Source organism: Herpailurus yagouaroundi, unplaced genomic scaffold (assembly GCF_014898765.1).
Source record: "Herpailurus yagouaroundi ecotype Mexico unplaced genomic scaffold, PumYag 140, whole genome shotgun sequence".
In the NCBI taxonomy this organism is placed as follows: domain Eukaryota; kingdom Metazoa; phylum Chordata; class Mammalia; order Carnivora; family Felidae; genus Herpailurus; species Herpailurus yagouaroundi.
In genome coordinates this window covers 56,762,744-56,777,426 of record NW_024412395.1, presented here as the reverse complement: position 1 = coordinate 56,777,426, position 14,683 = coordinate 56,762,744, and positions in this window count along the sequence as shown.

The window sequence follows — 14,683 nt, the reverse complement described above, 5'->3', positions numbered from 1 at the left end:
CAGCCTCGGCTTGTCTCAGCCCAGTGCTTCTATTTAAATGTTACTTTCATATATTATGTGGCATTAATTTAACTATAGCTCATTAAGGCAGAATGAAATGGTTAAATTAACTTATCAACCCATAATGATGATGAATGAGGTATTAATTCAGATACAAGCTGGGCAATTTGCAAGTTTACGCATTCTGATGGTTCTCAAATAACATTTTGAATAGCGGGTCAGCGCCTCAATCAATTACATAAGCATGTAAAGTCGGTCTCTCGGAAAAAAATCCTTTTTCATGCATATGCATTAAAACATGTTCGCAATTATCCTCGGAAATTGCCTTCATTGGATTAAGCAGCAGCCTTGGACGCGGGTTCTGATCTTCCCCGGGCTTTTATTAAAGCTCTGAGCAGCTTTGGCAATAACAGAGTGGATGGGCTGTTTGTTTAAAGAGTGTTTACCCTAAGAAGGGGGCGGCGGGGTGCGCGGGTTGATAAACACGGACCCATCTCTTTGGATAAAGTTGCTAGGAATCGCCTGCCGGCCCAGCGTCTGGGGAGAGTGGCCCGTCAGCCCGAGACGCCAGCCCTGAGGTTTCGGCTTTCCTGGCCCGTAATGAATCATCGCCTCAAAGCCAGCCTTGGACGCTGGCTCTGACCACCAGGGGAACATCGTGCCCCTGCGTGGCCCAGCGTTCACCCTCCGAGAGACTCTGGGCGGGGCCGGATAGGTAAATCTGGAAGCCTCTGGAGACCCCTTGGTTCCTCCAAGCCGCACCAGAAAACGACTTAACTTATTCCTGAGGTGGGGGCTGCAGGCGAGGGGATTTAAGGAGCCCTTTGGGGAGAGCTGAGTCAAGGAAGCTGGTGACTGCGCTGTTTGCATCCCCATGCCGAAACTGTTTGGCAGCTTTTCTGGGGGTGTTGGTGGGAGGCTAGCCCAAGTTCCACCCTGGAGTGGAAACTTCGGGAGGGCAAGGTTAGGCCTCATATTCTAAGTCTCAATCTCCTTCCCTTCTCCCTGCATAAGCAGCGCTGGTTTGCCGACCCCGATCTCCACGCCTGACTCAAGTTCTCTCAGACAAGATCAAGGCCCCAGGACGGAAGGCTTTGTGGGGAGACAGGAAGATTAAAGTGGGGGTTCCACTGGGACCTCGTTACATTCGATTGTCCCAATCCCCTCCCCCCCCCCCCCTTTTTTCTATCTTGGGCAGTTAACATATAAGTCCTTTCATTTTCCAGATACTGTCAAAAGCCCTTTGGTATATTAACTCATTTAAATCTCTCCACACCTGTACGATATGGTTTCTACTATCACCTCCATTTTACTGAGGGTAAACTGGCTCTGTGGTTCAGTCCCGCGCGTCCCAGACTCTGGCTTCGTGATCTCAGCCTCCCGGCTAAGCTGTCCTAGGAGGCTGGGCCTCAAACGGTGACAGGGGCAGCTCCAGGCTGGGGAGCTGCCCTCCGAATGGCGTGCACCCCTGGGGGGACCTGCATTTGTGCTGACCAAACAGGAAGGGTCCTGGCCCTCTAGAAGGGTCAGAAGGTTGCGGCTTGGGTGAAGGCAACCGGGGGCTGCAGAGGCGGTGTGGGATGGGGTGGCCTCTCCCTCCCCACTCACGACCCCATCTTGGGGGTCTCTCCCGGGCAGGTCCATCTCTCCTTTGGGCGGGCCAGCTTCTTGAAGGGCTGCCCGGATCGCAGCTTCGAGTCCCTGAAGGGGTTCTGATTTCTCAAGTTCAGCCCTGGCCGGGCGCGCAGCCCGGCGACTCGGCAGCCGGGAGGTGTCCACCCAGACTGTGCCCCCTCCATTCCGCGCTCCGTGCGGAAGACCAGGCGCAAGGGCACGGGAGGGTGGCCGGCGTTTCTGTGAGGCCAGAGGGCCGCGCGAGTGGAGCTGGGCGCGGGGGGGGGGGGGGGGGGGGTGAGGGGCAGACGGGTCGCGTCTGCGCTCGGCAGGGGCGCGAGGCTCCAAGGCCGCCGCAGGGGGACGCCCCGCGGACCCCGCTGCTCCCCGCCCTCCCTCCGCGGGGGTCGGGGCCGCTGCAGGAGGAGCCAGGCGGTGTTTGCCGCCGCGGGCGGAACCTGAGGAACGCGTGATGCCGGCGGTTTCCAAGCCGGTTCCGCCGAGGCAAAGCAGCCAGGAGAACGGAACGAGGCCGGGGGCTGGGGGTGGGGGTGGGGGTGGGGGTGGGGGAGAAGCGTAAAGGCAGCAGTCTCGCCAGCGAGTTAGTGCTCGCCCTTCGCCTGCATGACCCTCCCTCCCTCACCCCCCAGGCATTCCGCCTAGGCCTCTCAGCCCCGCGGACGGTCAGGGTCACCCGGGGGCGGGGGCGGGCGCTTTGCGGACGTGGATTACCACCACTCAGACGCGCGGGCCCAGGAGTGGCGAGGGGAGTGCAATGTCTGTCCAGGTCCCGGCCAGGCCACCTCTGAGTGTGTCGCGGACAGCCCTGCTGGCTGAACTGCAGGAGGCTCCTAGGGGCGAGTGCTAGGTCAGCAAAGGGCTCAGCCGGGCTCCCAGCCCCGCGCGCCGCCTCTCTGACCCCCCCAGCCTGTCCCGAGAGAGGCCACGTGAGGTCCAGGGGGGCCTTTCGGGGACACTCCATCAGCTTCTCGGGTCCCCCAACTCCCTTGGCAAACTTCCTTGATTTCTTCCCCTTCCCCCTCAGGGACTCCCGTTTTTTCCAAGAATTGGCCTCAACTTCGATGGAGGGCAAGCACTAGGATTTTGTTCAGGATCTCTAGAACCATGCACAGAATAGAGGCTCGAGAAATGTTGATTGAACGAATGGATACATGGGGGGGAACGGAGAAGAGGCCCAGGGCTGCTGATGGGAGGGTGATCCGAGATGCGGGCCAGCAAGGCCATAGAGATTCAATTCCTGGGGGAGGAAAGCAGGGGTCAGGAAACGCCTGCCCTAACTGCCACCGTTAGTCGTTAGTCCGTTAGTCATTAGTCGGGAGGCGAAGGATGGAGGGCCTCCCCAGAGGCAGTGACTGGTTAGGTGCAGTCCCCAGCTGGGGAAGCACTCCTACCCAATGCAAAAGGAATGGACCAGAAACTGCACAGGCCCCTATGCCCCACAGATCTCTACAGGAGAGAAAAATGGGAAAAATTTGACCAGATCTGCAAGCAGAGAAAAGAGCCCCAGGCCTGCAGAGTTGAGGGACCTGGGCCCAGAAAGGCCCCCAGAACAGTGACAGAGTAGCGTCTGGGGCAGATTGATGATGGAGGCAGCCGGGAGGCTGGGCAGAGACAGCATCAGACTCAGGGCCAGTAAGGCCCAAGGTAGGTCCAGGCCTGAGGACACACAGGACAGAGCTGCAACGTCAAGGTGTCAGGCAGTGGGCTCCAGATCTGGGAACTAGTTGGTGTGGAGGGGAGGCAGGGGCAGGGGCAGGGGCACAGGGCCTGGTCATCTGTAGGCCTCTAGACCTAAGGGTGCTGTGGGAAATCTTGCAGACTCAGGTTCTAACTAACCTCTTCCCTCCCACAGCCTCAACTTCCCCAAGGTGGGAGGCTGTATAGCCTCCTGGTTTGAATACCTTCTCTGTCATTAGTTGGTGGTCTGACCACAGGCAAGTTACTGGTCCTTTTTGGGCCTCAAGTTCCTCATCTGTAACATAGGGATAGTCCTACCCTAATGGATATTGGGAAGATTGAGTTCGTATGCGTAAAGCTCACACTAGAGTTTAAAGTTCTATTAGTCATTCTGGTTAATAGGAAGGAGCGGTGAGTCTGCAGACCCCGTCTGGCTGCCTTCCTCCAGCACCCTCACCCTCCCTTGCCACTGCTCCCAGGAACCCCAAGGCCGAGGCCAGTCCACCAAATGCTCTGCCCCCAGAGCCTCAGTAGGTCCAGGCCTGGGTGGAGTCAGGTAGTGGGTAGGGCAGGGTGGGAGGCACCGGGTGCAGGCTGCTTTGCTTCCAGAAAAGCAAAAAGGAAGGGAAAGACCTTATCTTGAGTATTCTCTACATCCCTGATCCCGTGCTAGGCATGAGGAAAGCGAAGGGAAAACAAGAGGATAAAAGCAAGTCTCTTACTTCATTTAATCCTCGCAAGGAGTAACCTGCCTGCATTCTGCATTATTCCCATTTCATAGCTGAGAAAACGGAAGCTGAGAGTGGTGAAGCAACTTGCCCAAGGCTACACAGCTAAAACACCCAGGGCCAAGATTGGAATCCAGATGAGGTAAATCTGTCCCTAGGTTGCAAGTCCTCAGCCCAGTGCCCCCTCCTACGTGCCCTGCCCCTCCCCCCAGCAGTGCCCCTGGAAATCCTCCCAGCATTTTGTTGATGAGTGACCTGGGAGAACCAAGGGATCAGGGAGCCCTGCAGGCCACATTCTACCTCCTTCACCAAACACTTGCCACTTTCCATCCTCTAAAATTAAAGCAGTGGGATGTCAGACACTTTTTGGCTAGAGCTCAGGTAAATGATCGCCAGATCTCTGCATCTCAGAGATGCAGATGTTCTGTAAAATGGGTATAATAATAGAAACTTGTTTCATTTGCATTGTTGAGCAGCTTGCTTAAGAAAATAAAGCCCGTTCAGGTTTGCTTGGCACGTAGTCAACGTTCAGTAAATAACAGTCATTGTGGTTAATTTTCCTGTCTTCCCTGGCCAGGCGGGAGATCTGGTGTGGGCCCTGCACGTCAGTTTCCGGTCGGAGCCTCCGTGGCAGCTTTTGAAATTTATGGGCAGGACTAGGGCTGCGCCTGGTGAGCACAGGGCGGGTCTCAGGTGTGGGATCTCCACCCGGGCGACCGGGCCTTTGGGCTGCCTGCCCTGGTGTTGACGGCTTGATGGGCCGTCTTCCCGTCAGGTGGAGTGACAGTGTTCTTTTTTTTTTTTTTTTTTTTTTTAATTTTTTTTTCCAACGTTTATTTATTTTTGGGACAGAGAGAGACAGAGCATGAACGGGGGAGGGGCAGAGAGAGAGGGAGACACAGAATCCGAAACAGGCTCCAGGCTCTGAGCCATCAGCCCAGAGCCCGACGCGGGGCTCGAACTCACAGACCGCGAGATCGTGACCTGGCTGAAGTCGGACGCTTAACCGACTGCGCCACCCAGGCGCCCCGACAGTGTTCTTAAAAGCACGGTGGCCCCAGGTGCCTGGGGGTGCGGGGAGGGCCCAGGATGGAAGGGTGCTTTCCACCCCGCCTCCAAAGCATCCTGGGAGACCTACAGAAGCGACACTGACCTCCTGCACGTGGGGACGCCCAATGCAAGCAATCCTTAGGAACCGTTGGGACGTTGGGTTTCAGGTGAGGGAGAACGGCTGACCCCGAGAACTGAGGCCACTGGCCAAGCCAGTTCAGCGCAGGCTTAAGCTTCTGGAATCTTCTGTTGAAATCTTAGTTTCTCCGCGTGGGAAACGGACCTCTATATCTGCCTGCCTTATGAGACTCTTGAAAGCCTGCAATCAGACATGCTCCCGCTTGGCCTAACCCAAGTCCTGCCTGCAAGTGTCTTCTTAGTACGTCATTGGAGACTGAACCCAGAGAAGTCGTGTGCATCGGAAACTTTGACACTGTGAAAACGGAAAAGTGGCAGACCTCACTTGCGGTTCCGGAGTCCCCGCCCGCCTCTTTGGCGGGTGACTCGCCCCATTTCTGCCCTCTGCCCTTGTTGCTAAGCACGCCTGAGCTCTCTCCAGCGCGTAGCTCCCCGCGCGGTTTGTGGGGCTAGAGAACAGGGACGGCTGCCTCGTGGGGAAAGGGCGGAAGTCCAGATGCTCAGGGACTTGGCCCCAGAAGTGGCGAGCTGCCCCGCTGAGAGTCCTGCATTCGCCACCTGGTGCTCGCGGGTCCGGCCCGCGGGGAGCTCGCATTGCGGCAGGGTTGAGAGCCTGGGACTGGCAGAGTGCCGCCCGGGTGCCTCGACTCTCCCCAGGCCAGCGGATCCTGACCCGCTGCGGCCTCGCAGGCCCAGAAGGCGGACAGGACCGCGGGCGGGATCCTAGTACCCCTGATGTCGAGCAGGGCCACGCCTCCTGGTTTATACCGGCTTCCAGACTCAAGGCACCGGTGAAAATCAACGACCGCTTCCAGTCTCTCACACAACTCTGTCCCTGAGCGTTAGTGACCTTGTAGGGCCGGATTTTTTTTTTTTTTTAAGAGAAAGGAAAGGAAAATAAACGTTGGTTTTGGACCTGATGGGCATTCCTACTCCCACGGCGGCCTCAGAAGCTAAAGAAGGTCACAGACGCTCTCCAATCTCACACACCAGGGGATGTCAAGGTGGGACCGCAGCCGCGTGCGCAGAGGAAGCCGAGGGCTTGTTGCGAGCCGCCCAGGACCCACAGCCTCTGCGCTGTTCCAAGCCGCCAGATGCAGTCGGCTGCGCAACTAGGGTCTGAGAAGCCCGGGATTGGCCAGACGCAGCGAGAGGGGACTCGGTCTCGGGTCCCGGCGACCGCCCGGCGATGGCTGGAAAATGAGCCCTGGGGGCAGGGAGGGCCCCGCGGCGAGCTGGGTGGAGAGCGCCCGGAACGTTTTTCCAGCGGTGGACGCGCCAGCCTTCTGACCTGCAGGCTTGGTATCCGAGGACAGGGACGGGTGGCTCTTCTAAGCTTCCCCGGAATGCCCGGAAGCACCTGGAGATTTCCTGAAAAGTGTTAGCTCTCCAGATGTTGCTTTGAGGGGAATGGGTTTGTTTCACCCTTTCAAAGGGCCGGCACTCTGGAGGGGCTTTTCTATAACGTGACACCGGTGTTTGGGGGGGGCGGGGGGCAAGGTTCTTTTTCGCGTGCCTGAACTTCACACAGCCCCAAGGACCTCAGTTGTTTGCGGGTGGGCGGGTGCACTCACACGCGTCCTGAACTGCGTGGCAAACGGTCAGCAGAAATCGGCACTCTGACGACGCCGGGTTCCCTGTCTAGCTGCTTTTCTAAAGTTCATCAGTAAAGGAAGATTTGGAGTATGGCAGCTCAAGGACCTGCAAAAGAGCCCGTCCCCGGGCTCACGCTTTCTGTCTTCCTGTCTCAGACTCCTCTGCCCCACCATTAATTAGTAGCTGAGTTGAGGTCCTTGTACCGCCTCCAGGCCATCGCTAAGGAGGGCTCTGGTGAAACGGCATGCGCCTGATATTGGCCCCCAAGGGCCCCTTGGCCAAGTCTGAGCTCCCACTTCCACCTGCACCATTTACTTGCTTGGCAAATTACTTAACCTTTCTCAGTGTCCTCCTCAGTATGATGGGGATGAATAATAGTCCTACTTCAAAGAAGGGTCATAAGGATTTCATGAGTTATTTCATGTCACACAGAAAGCAGTGTGCCTTATAGGAGGCACTCCATATATGTCATTTCCCTTTATGCACACGTCAGGGGGAACCCAAGATCCTCTCTCTCCTACACTAACGCACAGGCAGGATGAGACCCAGTTGATCAGGATCTGCAGAATAAAGCAATGCAGAGGAGTGAGTGGTCAAAGGTAGGTGAAGGAGCTTAACAAATGCTAGGCAGCCTTTGACTGAAACGATTTGAGAAAAATTTCTTTTCACTTCCATAATCCAAGGTTATGCTTTTCTGCTCCAAGGTTTGCTATGAAACCTCTTTGTTCATGCTTTCTTTCTCTCTCTTCCTTCCTTCCACTCATTTTCTTTCTTTCCTTCATTAAGGTAACATTAAGGCAACATTAGCTACTCCCACCTTCCAGAAACCCATTTCAAAGGGCAAAGAAAAAGCAAGGAACAAATTTCTTTTTGCATATGACCCAGTGGAAATAATGCAGGCTTAGAAGTGATCTGTCTTCTTGGGGTACCTGAGTGGCTCAGTTGGTTAAGCATCTGACTTTGGCTCAGGACATGATCACAGCTCATGAGTTCGAGCCGTGCATCGGGCTGTGCTGAAAGCTCAGAGCCTGGAGCCTGCTTCGGATTCTGTTTCTCCCTCTCTCTTTGCCCCTCCCCGACTTGGGCACGTGCACTCTCTCTCTCAAATATAAATAAACATTAGAATTTTAAAAAAAGTGATCTGGTCTCTACCAGTCAATAAGGGCAAATCCAAAGGGTGCCTAGTTGGCTCAGTCGGTTAAAAGTCCAACTCTTGATTTCGACTCAGGTCATAATCTCATGGTTCATGAAATTGAGCCCTACATCTGGGCTCTGTGCTGACAATGTGGCGCCTGCTTGGGATTCTCTCTCTCCATCTCTCTCTGCTCCTTCCCCAAGTGTGCACATGTTCTCTCTGTCTCAAAATAAATACAAAAAGTGTTAGCATATAAGAGTGAACCCATTGAGCACTGGGTGTTGTATGGAAACCAATTTGGCAATAAATTTCATATATTGAAAAATCAAATCAAATCAAATCAAATGACTACAAACTCAAAAAAAAAAAAAGAGCGAACCCATTAACCTCTCTGATTCTTAATTTCCTCATCTGTAAAATGGGGATGATGGTAATGCCTCTTTAAAGGGTCTTTGTGAAAGTTAAAAAAATAAAATATATGTTGAAGCGCTTTGCACTGGTAACCCAGGAGGATAGAGCGAACAATAATAAAAATACAAAATACAAAAATACAATACAAAAGTGATAACATCAACAATAATCCCCAAACAAAACTTAAGCAAAGAAGAGAAACCCAAAAGGACAGATATTTCCAGTGCAGAATGATTAGTGCTTATTTTCATTCAGGAAGAAAAGGTTCGATCCAGACATGCAGCCGAACATGAGTTTCAGGGAGGGGGTTTAGGACACTCAGTTATGAGAAGGGAAAACTATGCCCCATTTTCCACTCAAAAACTCAAGACCTATCTCCATCAGGCCCAGAGATACTTTCTTATAGATACATCTCAGTTTTTCAAGTATCAATGCAGGAAATTGTCATATAGTAGATGAGGGCTGGCCAAACATGGTCAAAGCATGATAAAATTGCACAGAGTTATTGCAAATATGCTGAAGTGTACTTTTAAAATAGGGAGGGAACCCAGAACCATTTTTTTTCCTCATGCTATCAGCTATGGAAGTGAGTATCTGTATAGCTTCTCATTTTAAAGCCTCTTTGCCCCATATAGGTGTATGTCTATTTTGCATCCATAGGTGCAAGTAGCCATTTCATTTTCCATTTTGTGTAAGGAGTTTTTAAATTGTTGGATTTTAATTCATAGTTTCCTTTTGTCTTTCTCTGTTCTTCACATAAAAACCCCAACCTGTCCGACAAAATAGAACTTATCACCTGCAGTTGATTTTGTAAAATCTATTCAGTTATTCTTTGAGTTGTGCTTTCCATCTTCTTAAAAATATGAACCAATCAATTATATTAGCCATATGGCTTGATCATAACAGCTAATTTCCATTTCATAATGTAATTGTTGTTTAAACACTGACAGTTTATTAGTCAAGGTGTTTAGGAAAGTTCTCTGTAGCTCTATCTCTTTTAAATGATGATTGAAATAACCATAAAAGCTCCAAGTCATTAGACTATTAGTTTCATGCTTTTAGATTCTGTGGCCCCTCAGCATTAAATATCTCCGAGGAGAATCTTCCACTTGCTCTATGGTTCTGGAATCACAACATGGGCTATCCAGAGCAGCTTAGTTTTCTTCGCCACACACGGGCTTTCAAGAGCAAGAATTGACATGATGGGAGGGGCTCACAGGGCTATTTAGTCATGTTGGACGTAACTGAGTGCTGGCCGGAGAGGCTGTGAAGTCACACATTGCTGCAAACAAAATGTGCCATCCTTCAGTGATCTTAATGCTTTGTCCATGAAATGTACTCCCTCATGTAAATGACAGTGCATTGAACTGGTAAACAGATGTTCCCCACGATCATCTCAGAATTAGAAGGCTCTGGTTTATGCTTTGCTTTAAGCTCCGGGTTTGTTATTTCCCTAAGTATTTTCCAGAGTCATTTCTGGTTTTTGTCCCCACCCATCTGAGTTTTGATTCTCCTGTGGCCTTACTCTTGGTTTAGGGATGCAGTGTTCCTGACGCCGCAATATGCAGCTTGTGGCCCTCCACAAAAATTCACATATAATACATAAAAAAGATGTAGAACATTAACACTAAAACATGCTATATTTAAGGTAATTTGGCCTTAATGCAGCCTGACTTTAATTTAGGGTGTGGTTTTAATGAGCTGCTCTTTATATCTCTGTTTAAAATACAAGAAACATACCAGGTCAGCTTATCTCCTGGAAGATGGGATTTAAATGCCAAAAGGGTAGTTGGCCTATTAAAAGGCCAAAAGGTTGACTTTAAGTCCATTGTAGAAATGTGAAATCTTTTTGTAAGGTAGCTTAATCTCAACTAGAATTCTAAAAAATTTACATTAAGGTTATACCTCTCTTTAGTCATTTATCATCTATTATTAATTATATTTCCTGATAAAGACATCCCATTCAGGCATGCTACATTGAAAGTAACTGTTAAGAGCTTGAGTAGGATTTGTAGATCCTAGCCCTCAAGAAGAGATCTAACATTCTGAGACCGTGCATTTATTTATCCTACAGAGGCTTCCCTGGAGTGGTCCAGAAATTCCCAGACGGAACTTAACATCTTTTTTCTAGATCTGTTCCTCTTCCTACATTCCTTTTCTCAGTTCCTCAGCACCACCATCATGCATGAGTTCGTTCATTCATTCATTCATTCAGCAGATACTATTTCAGCACATGGTAGGTTCCACAGACTGCTCAAGGTATTTGTGATGCAGCAGTAAACAGATGAGACATAATGTCTGCCCCAAAGAACCTCATATTTTCTAGTGGGGGGGAGACAGATGGTAATGGAATTATATAATATGGTGTGAGAGATACAGAGAAAGATGTAGCAGGGAAGGTGGATAGAGAATGTTGGTAAGGATAATGTAGTTTTAATAGGGTGGCTAGGAAAGGCCTTACTGGGAAAGTGACTTTCAGAGGTAGATACCTGCGAGTTGTGCCTCATCCACCCCATTTGATACCCCCCATGCCCAGTCATCTGGTGAGCCCCCCAGTTTCACCATGTAATATTTCTCAACTTGATTTCTTCCCCTAACTACTAACACCCAGGTTCAAGCACTTATCATCTGCTCTCTGGATTACTACAACAGTCTCCTGACTACTCTCTGCCTCCTGTCTTGTCTCCCAAAATCAGTTTTCTACAAGGCCGTGACAGATTTATCTTACAGGCACATCTGACCATGTCATTTTGGTTAAGACCAAAAAATGGCTCCTTCTGAGCAAGGTAACGCCCTGATGCCCTAATGAGTCATTTAAGCCTTTTGTGATCTTGCCCCTGGTTACTTCTCCAGCCCCATCTCTCGCCCATGCCAGCCTGCTATCTCTGTCCTGAAGTAGAATTTCTTCCTCCATATATAGCACTACACCAGAATTCTGGTATCTCCCTTCATATGTCAGTATAGGTCCTACTTTTATTTTAAGATCCATTGGAGTCATCACTTCCTCCCAGTGATTTCCAAATTCTACATCCTATCCATATAGGCTGGGTGCCCCTCCTCTGTGGTCCCATGTGGTCCCTTGTACACATCTTTTTAAAATCACTTTGTCATATTGTCCTGATATAATCTAGAATGGCTCAGTTTCCCCTACCAGACTATGGACTTTCTGAGCATAGAATCGTGTCTTACTCATTTTTTGTACACTTGGCTTCAACCAGTCAATCAGTGACTTCATTTGTGTTTTGATCCTTCTATTTCCTCCTGGTGACTGTAAGCCAACCATGATGATTTATAATTTGTGATTAAAATATATGGGAAATATTCCCAATCCAAGGCTGAGTTCAACTCAAGTTGATTATCAGAGAGTCACAGATTTTTAGACTTGGGAGAACAATTCCAGGTGATCTAATTCAACTACCTAACTGACACTCGAAAGCCCTTCTTCAACATTTCCACAAGTTGTAGCATCTAGAGTCCTTCAAGTATGTTGTAATGGTGATAGGAGTGTGGGGAACATTTAGCTGACTGGAGGCTTCCTCTTCCCTCTCTTGCGGTTCAGGATGCTGTGTGTAGAAATAATGAAGCAGGAAGTTATTTGTATTAGAACACATATGTACTTATATACACATACACACACATGCAGCGTAAATTTAAATCTGTAAATTGCTTAAGATGATGAACGGCAGGCCATTACCTAAAATGTTAAACAGAAGTCAGGGACTGAACTAGTACCCAGAGAGAAAATTATTTGTAATTTGAAGATAAAACCATCTGTCAAAGCAAGGGGCTCAGAATAAGAAGCAAATGGGTAGGTTAGACTCCATAGATGGATGGCAAGGGACAAGAACCCAACCAGACGAGGGACTGCCAGCTGGAACTGGCAGTCTGGGCACAAGTCTAGCTCTACGCCAGAAGAGGGGACTATAAGCCTTGAGTTAGCCATACCCCACCGCAGAAGCTTTGAGTACCACTTACGGAGTTTTGTGAGGAACACTGTACTTACTTGTGCATTTCGTAACTGGACTCAATGCACTCAGCTGCTTAAGATTGCATTTTACCTAAGGGTCAAGAGCCTCTCTCTTCCTATCATCTTTTTTGCTTGCTGGTCTTGTAAGAATAGAGGTATATCTGTGGGTGTGAGGAAAAACAAACTCTTAAAGAATCAGAATTCTTTAAATTCTGCCGTTGCTCTTTGCTCTTTTTTTTTTTTTTAATGTTTATTTGTTTTGAGAGAGAGCAAGCACATGAGAGTGCATGCACATGGGTGAGGAGCAGAGAGAGGGAGAGAGAGAATCCCAAGCAGGCTCCATGCTGTCAGTGCAGAGCCGGTTGCGGGGCTCGATCTCACAAACTGTGGGATCAGGACCTGAGCCCAAATCAAGAGTTGGATGCTTAACTGACTGAGCCTCCCAGGCACTCCAGCTCCTTGCTCTTAGTCTCTAAGCAGTTTACGGTAAAAACTGTCTATTACAAAGGAAAGTGTTGAACTTAAAAAGCAGAAAACTTGGGGCACCAATGATGGATGATATCTCGTCACTATTGATAATATGGTTAGTAGATTGATTGTTAATTCTAGAGTTAATAGTGATGTTGAGTTGAAGTGGAATCATATTGCCAATCCTGAAGTCATTAGAAGGGCTGAGAGGGGTCCCGTGAATGGTCATGGGCTTGGGTTAACTATGTGATATGCATGGGTTTGGTGGGTCATTAGGTGTGGTCATGTAGGTATAGACTTACTAACAGGGTGAAGACGTAGGCTTGAATTAGGGCTGGAATTAGCAAATTCAAGGATTGTTAGTAAGACGAGGATGATGAAACTAATGAGAGCAACAGTGGTGCTGATGCTTATTAGAGCTAGAGTGGCCCCTCCAATTAAGTGGATTAGCAGGGGACTAGCAGTAATATTAACTGTGAGTCCCACGACTAGGGCTATTAGTTGGCTAAAGAGGCTGATAGTCTCAATAGTTACAAGTATAGGAATTACTGGAAGAGGGGTTTCCTGGGGTAGGAATGCTTTTGTCTTGCGTCGGAATCTGGTGACTACAGTCCCTTCTCACAGGGGAATGGCCATTCTCACATTCATTGATAGCTGCGTGGTTGGTGTGAATAAGTGTGGCAGTAGGTCTAGTAGGTTGTTGAGCCCGTGAATAGGATTAGAGATGTTAGTATTCGGGCTCAGGTTTGTCCTTTGTGATTGTGAATAGTTAGTATTTGTTTTGATGTTGGTTGAACTAGTCATTGTAATGAGATCAGGCGGTTATTGACTAGTCGGTTAGGTGAGGGAAATAGAATGCTTGGGAATATGATGATTAGGATAACAACAAGTAATCCTATTACTGTTGGGGTAATGAAAGAGGTGAATAGATTTTTGGCTCAGTTAAGGATCTCACAGTCATGGATAGGGGCGCCTGGGTGGCTCAGTCGGTTGAGCGTCCGACTTCGGCTCAGGTCGCGATCTCACGGTTCGTGAGTTCGAGCCCCGCATCAGGCTCTGGGCTGATGGCTCAGAGCCTGGAGCCTGCTTCCGATTCTGTGTCTCCCTCTCTCTCTGCCCCTCCCCCATTCATGCTCTGTCTCTCTCTGTCTCAAAAATAAATAAACATTAAAAAAAAAAAAAAGGATCTCACAGTCATGGGATCGAGCCCCACATCAGGCTGGGCACTGAGCATGGAGCCTGCTTGGGATTCTTTCTCTCCCTTTCTCCCTGCCCCTCCTCCACTCACACACATGCTCTCTCTCTCTCTCTCTCTCTATCAAATTAAATAAACAAACTTAAGAAAAAAAAAAGGAGAAAACTTACTTTGTCCAGAGGTCATTCAGCCTATCCTAATATAGGCTTTTTAGGCAGCTATTCCCTTGGTTGAATTGAAATCTGTCTTTCTAAGGCTTTCACCCATTGATCCTAGTTCTAACCAGGACCACACAGAACAAATCCAAATGACCTCCCCACATTATGGTTCTTTATATTTCCAGGCGGCTTGCTTGTGTGATCGGAAGTCACTGAACTCATGAATATTGTGTGTTTAGCCCATGCTGGCCCATGGTAGCACTTCATAAATGGTAGCTGTTATTATTAGTTTCATGATCAGACTGCCTTTGAGCCATTCTTTTCTTCATAAGTCAAGCCCTCTTAGAGTCACTGACGTCACAGAATTAACCCAAAACAGAGGTTTGCCCTTAATTACACCAACAGCTTTAGGTGCAGATGTTAGACAACGGGGTGCTGGACAACTGAAGATGCTCTTCCTTTACCCTCCACTACTTGAACCTTACCTTTGTTAAGTGCCAAATCATTCTTAAAGACTTGGCTCAA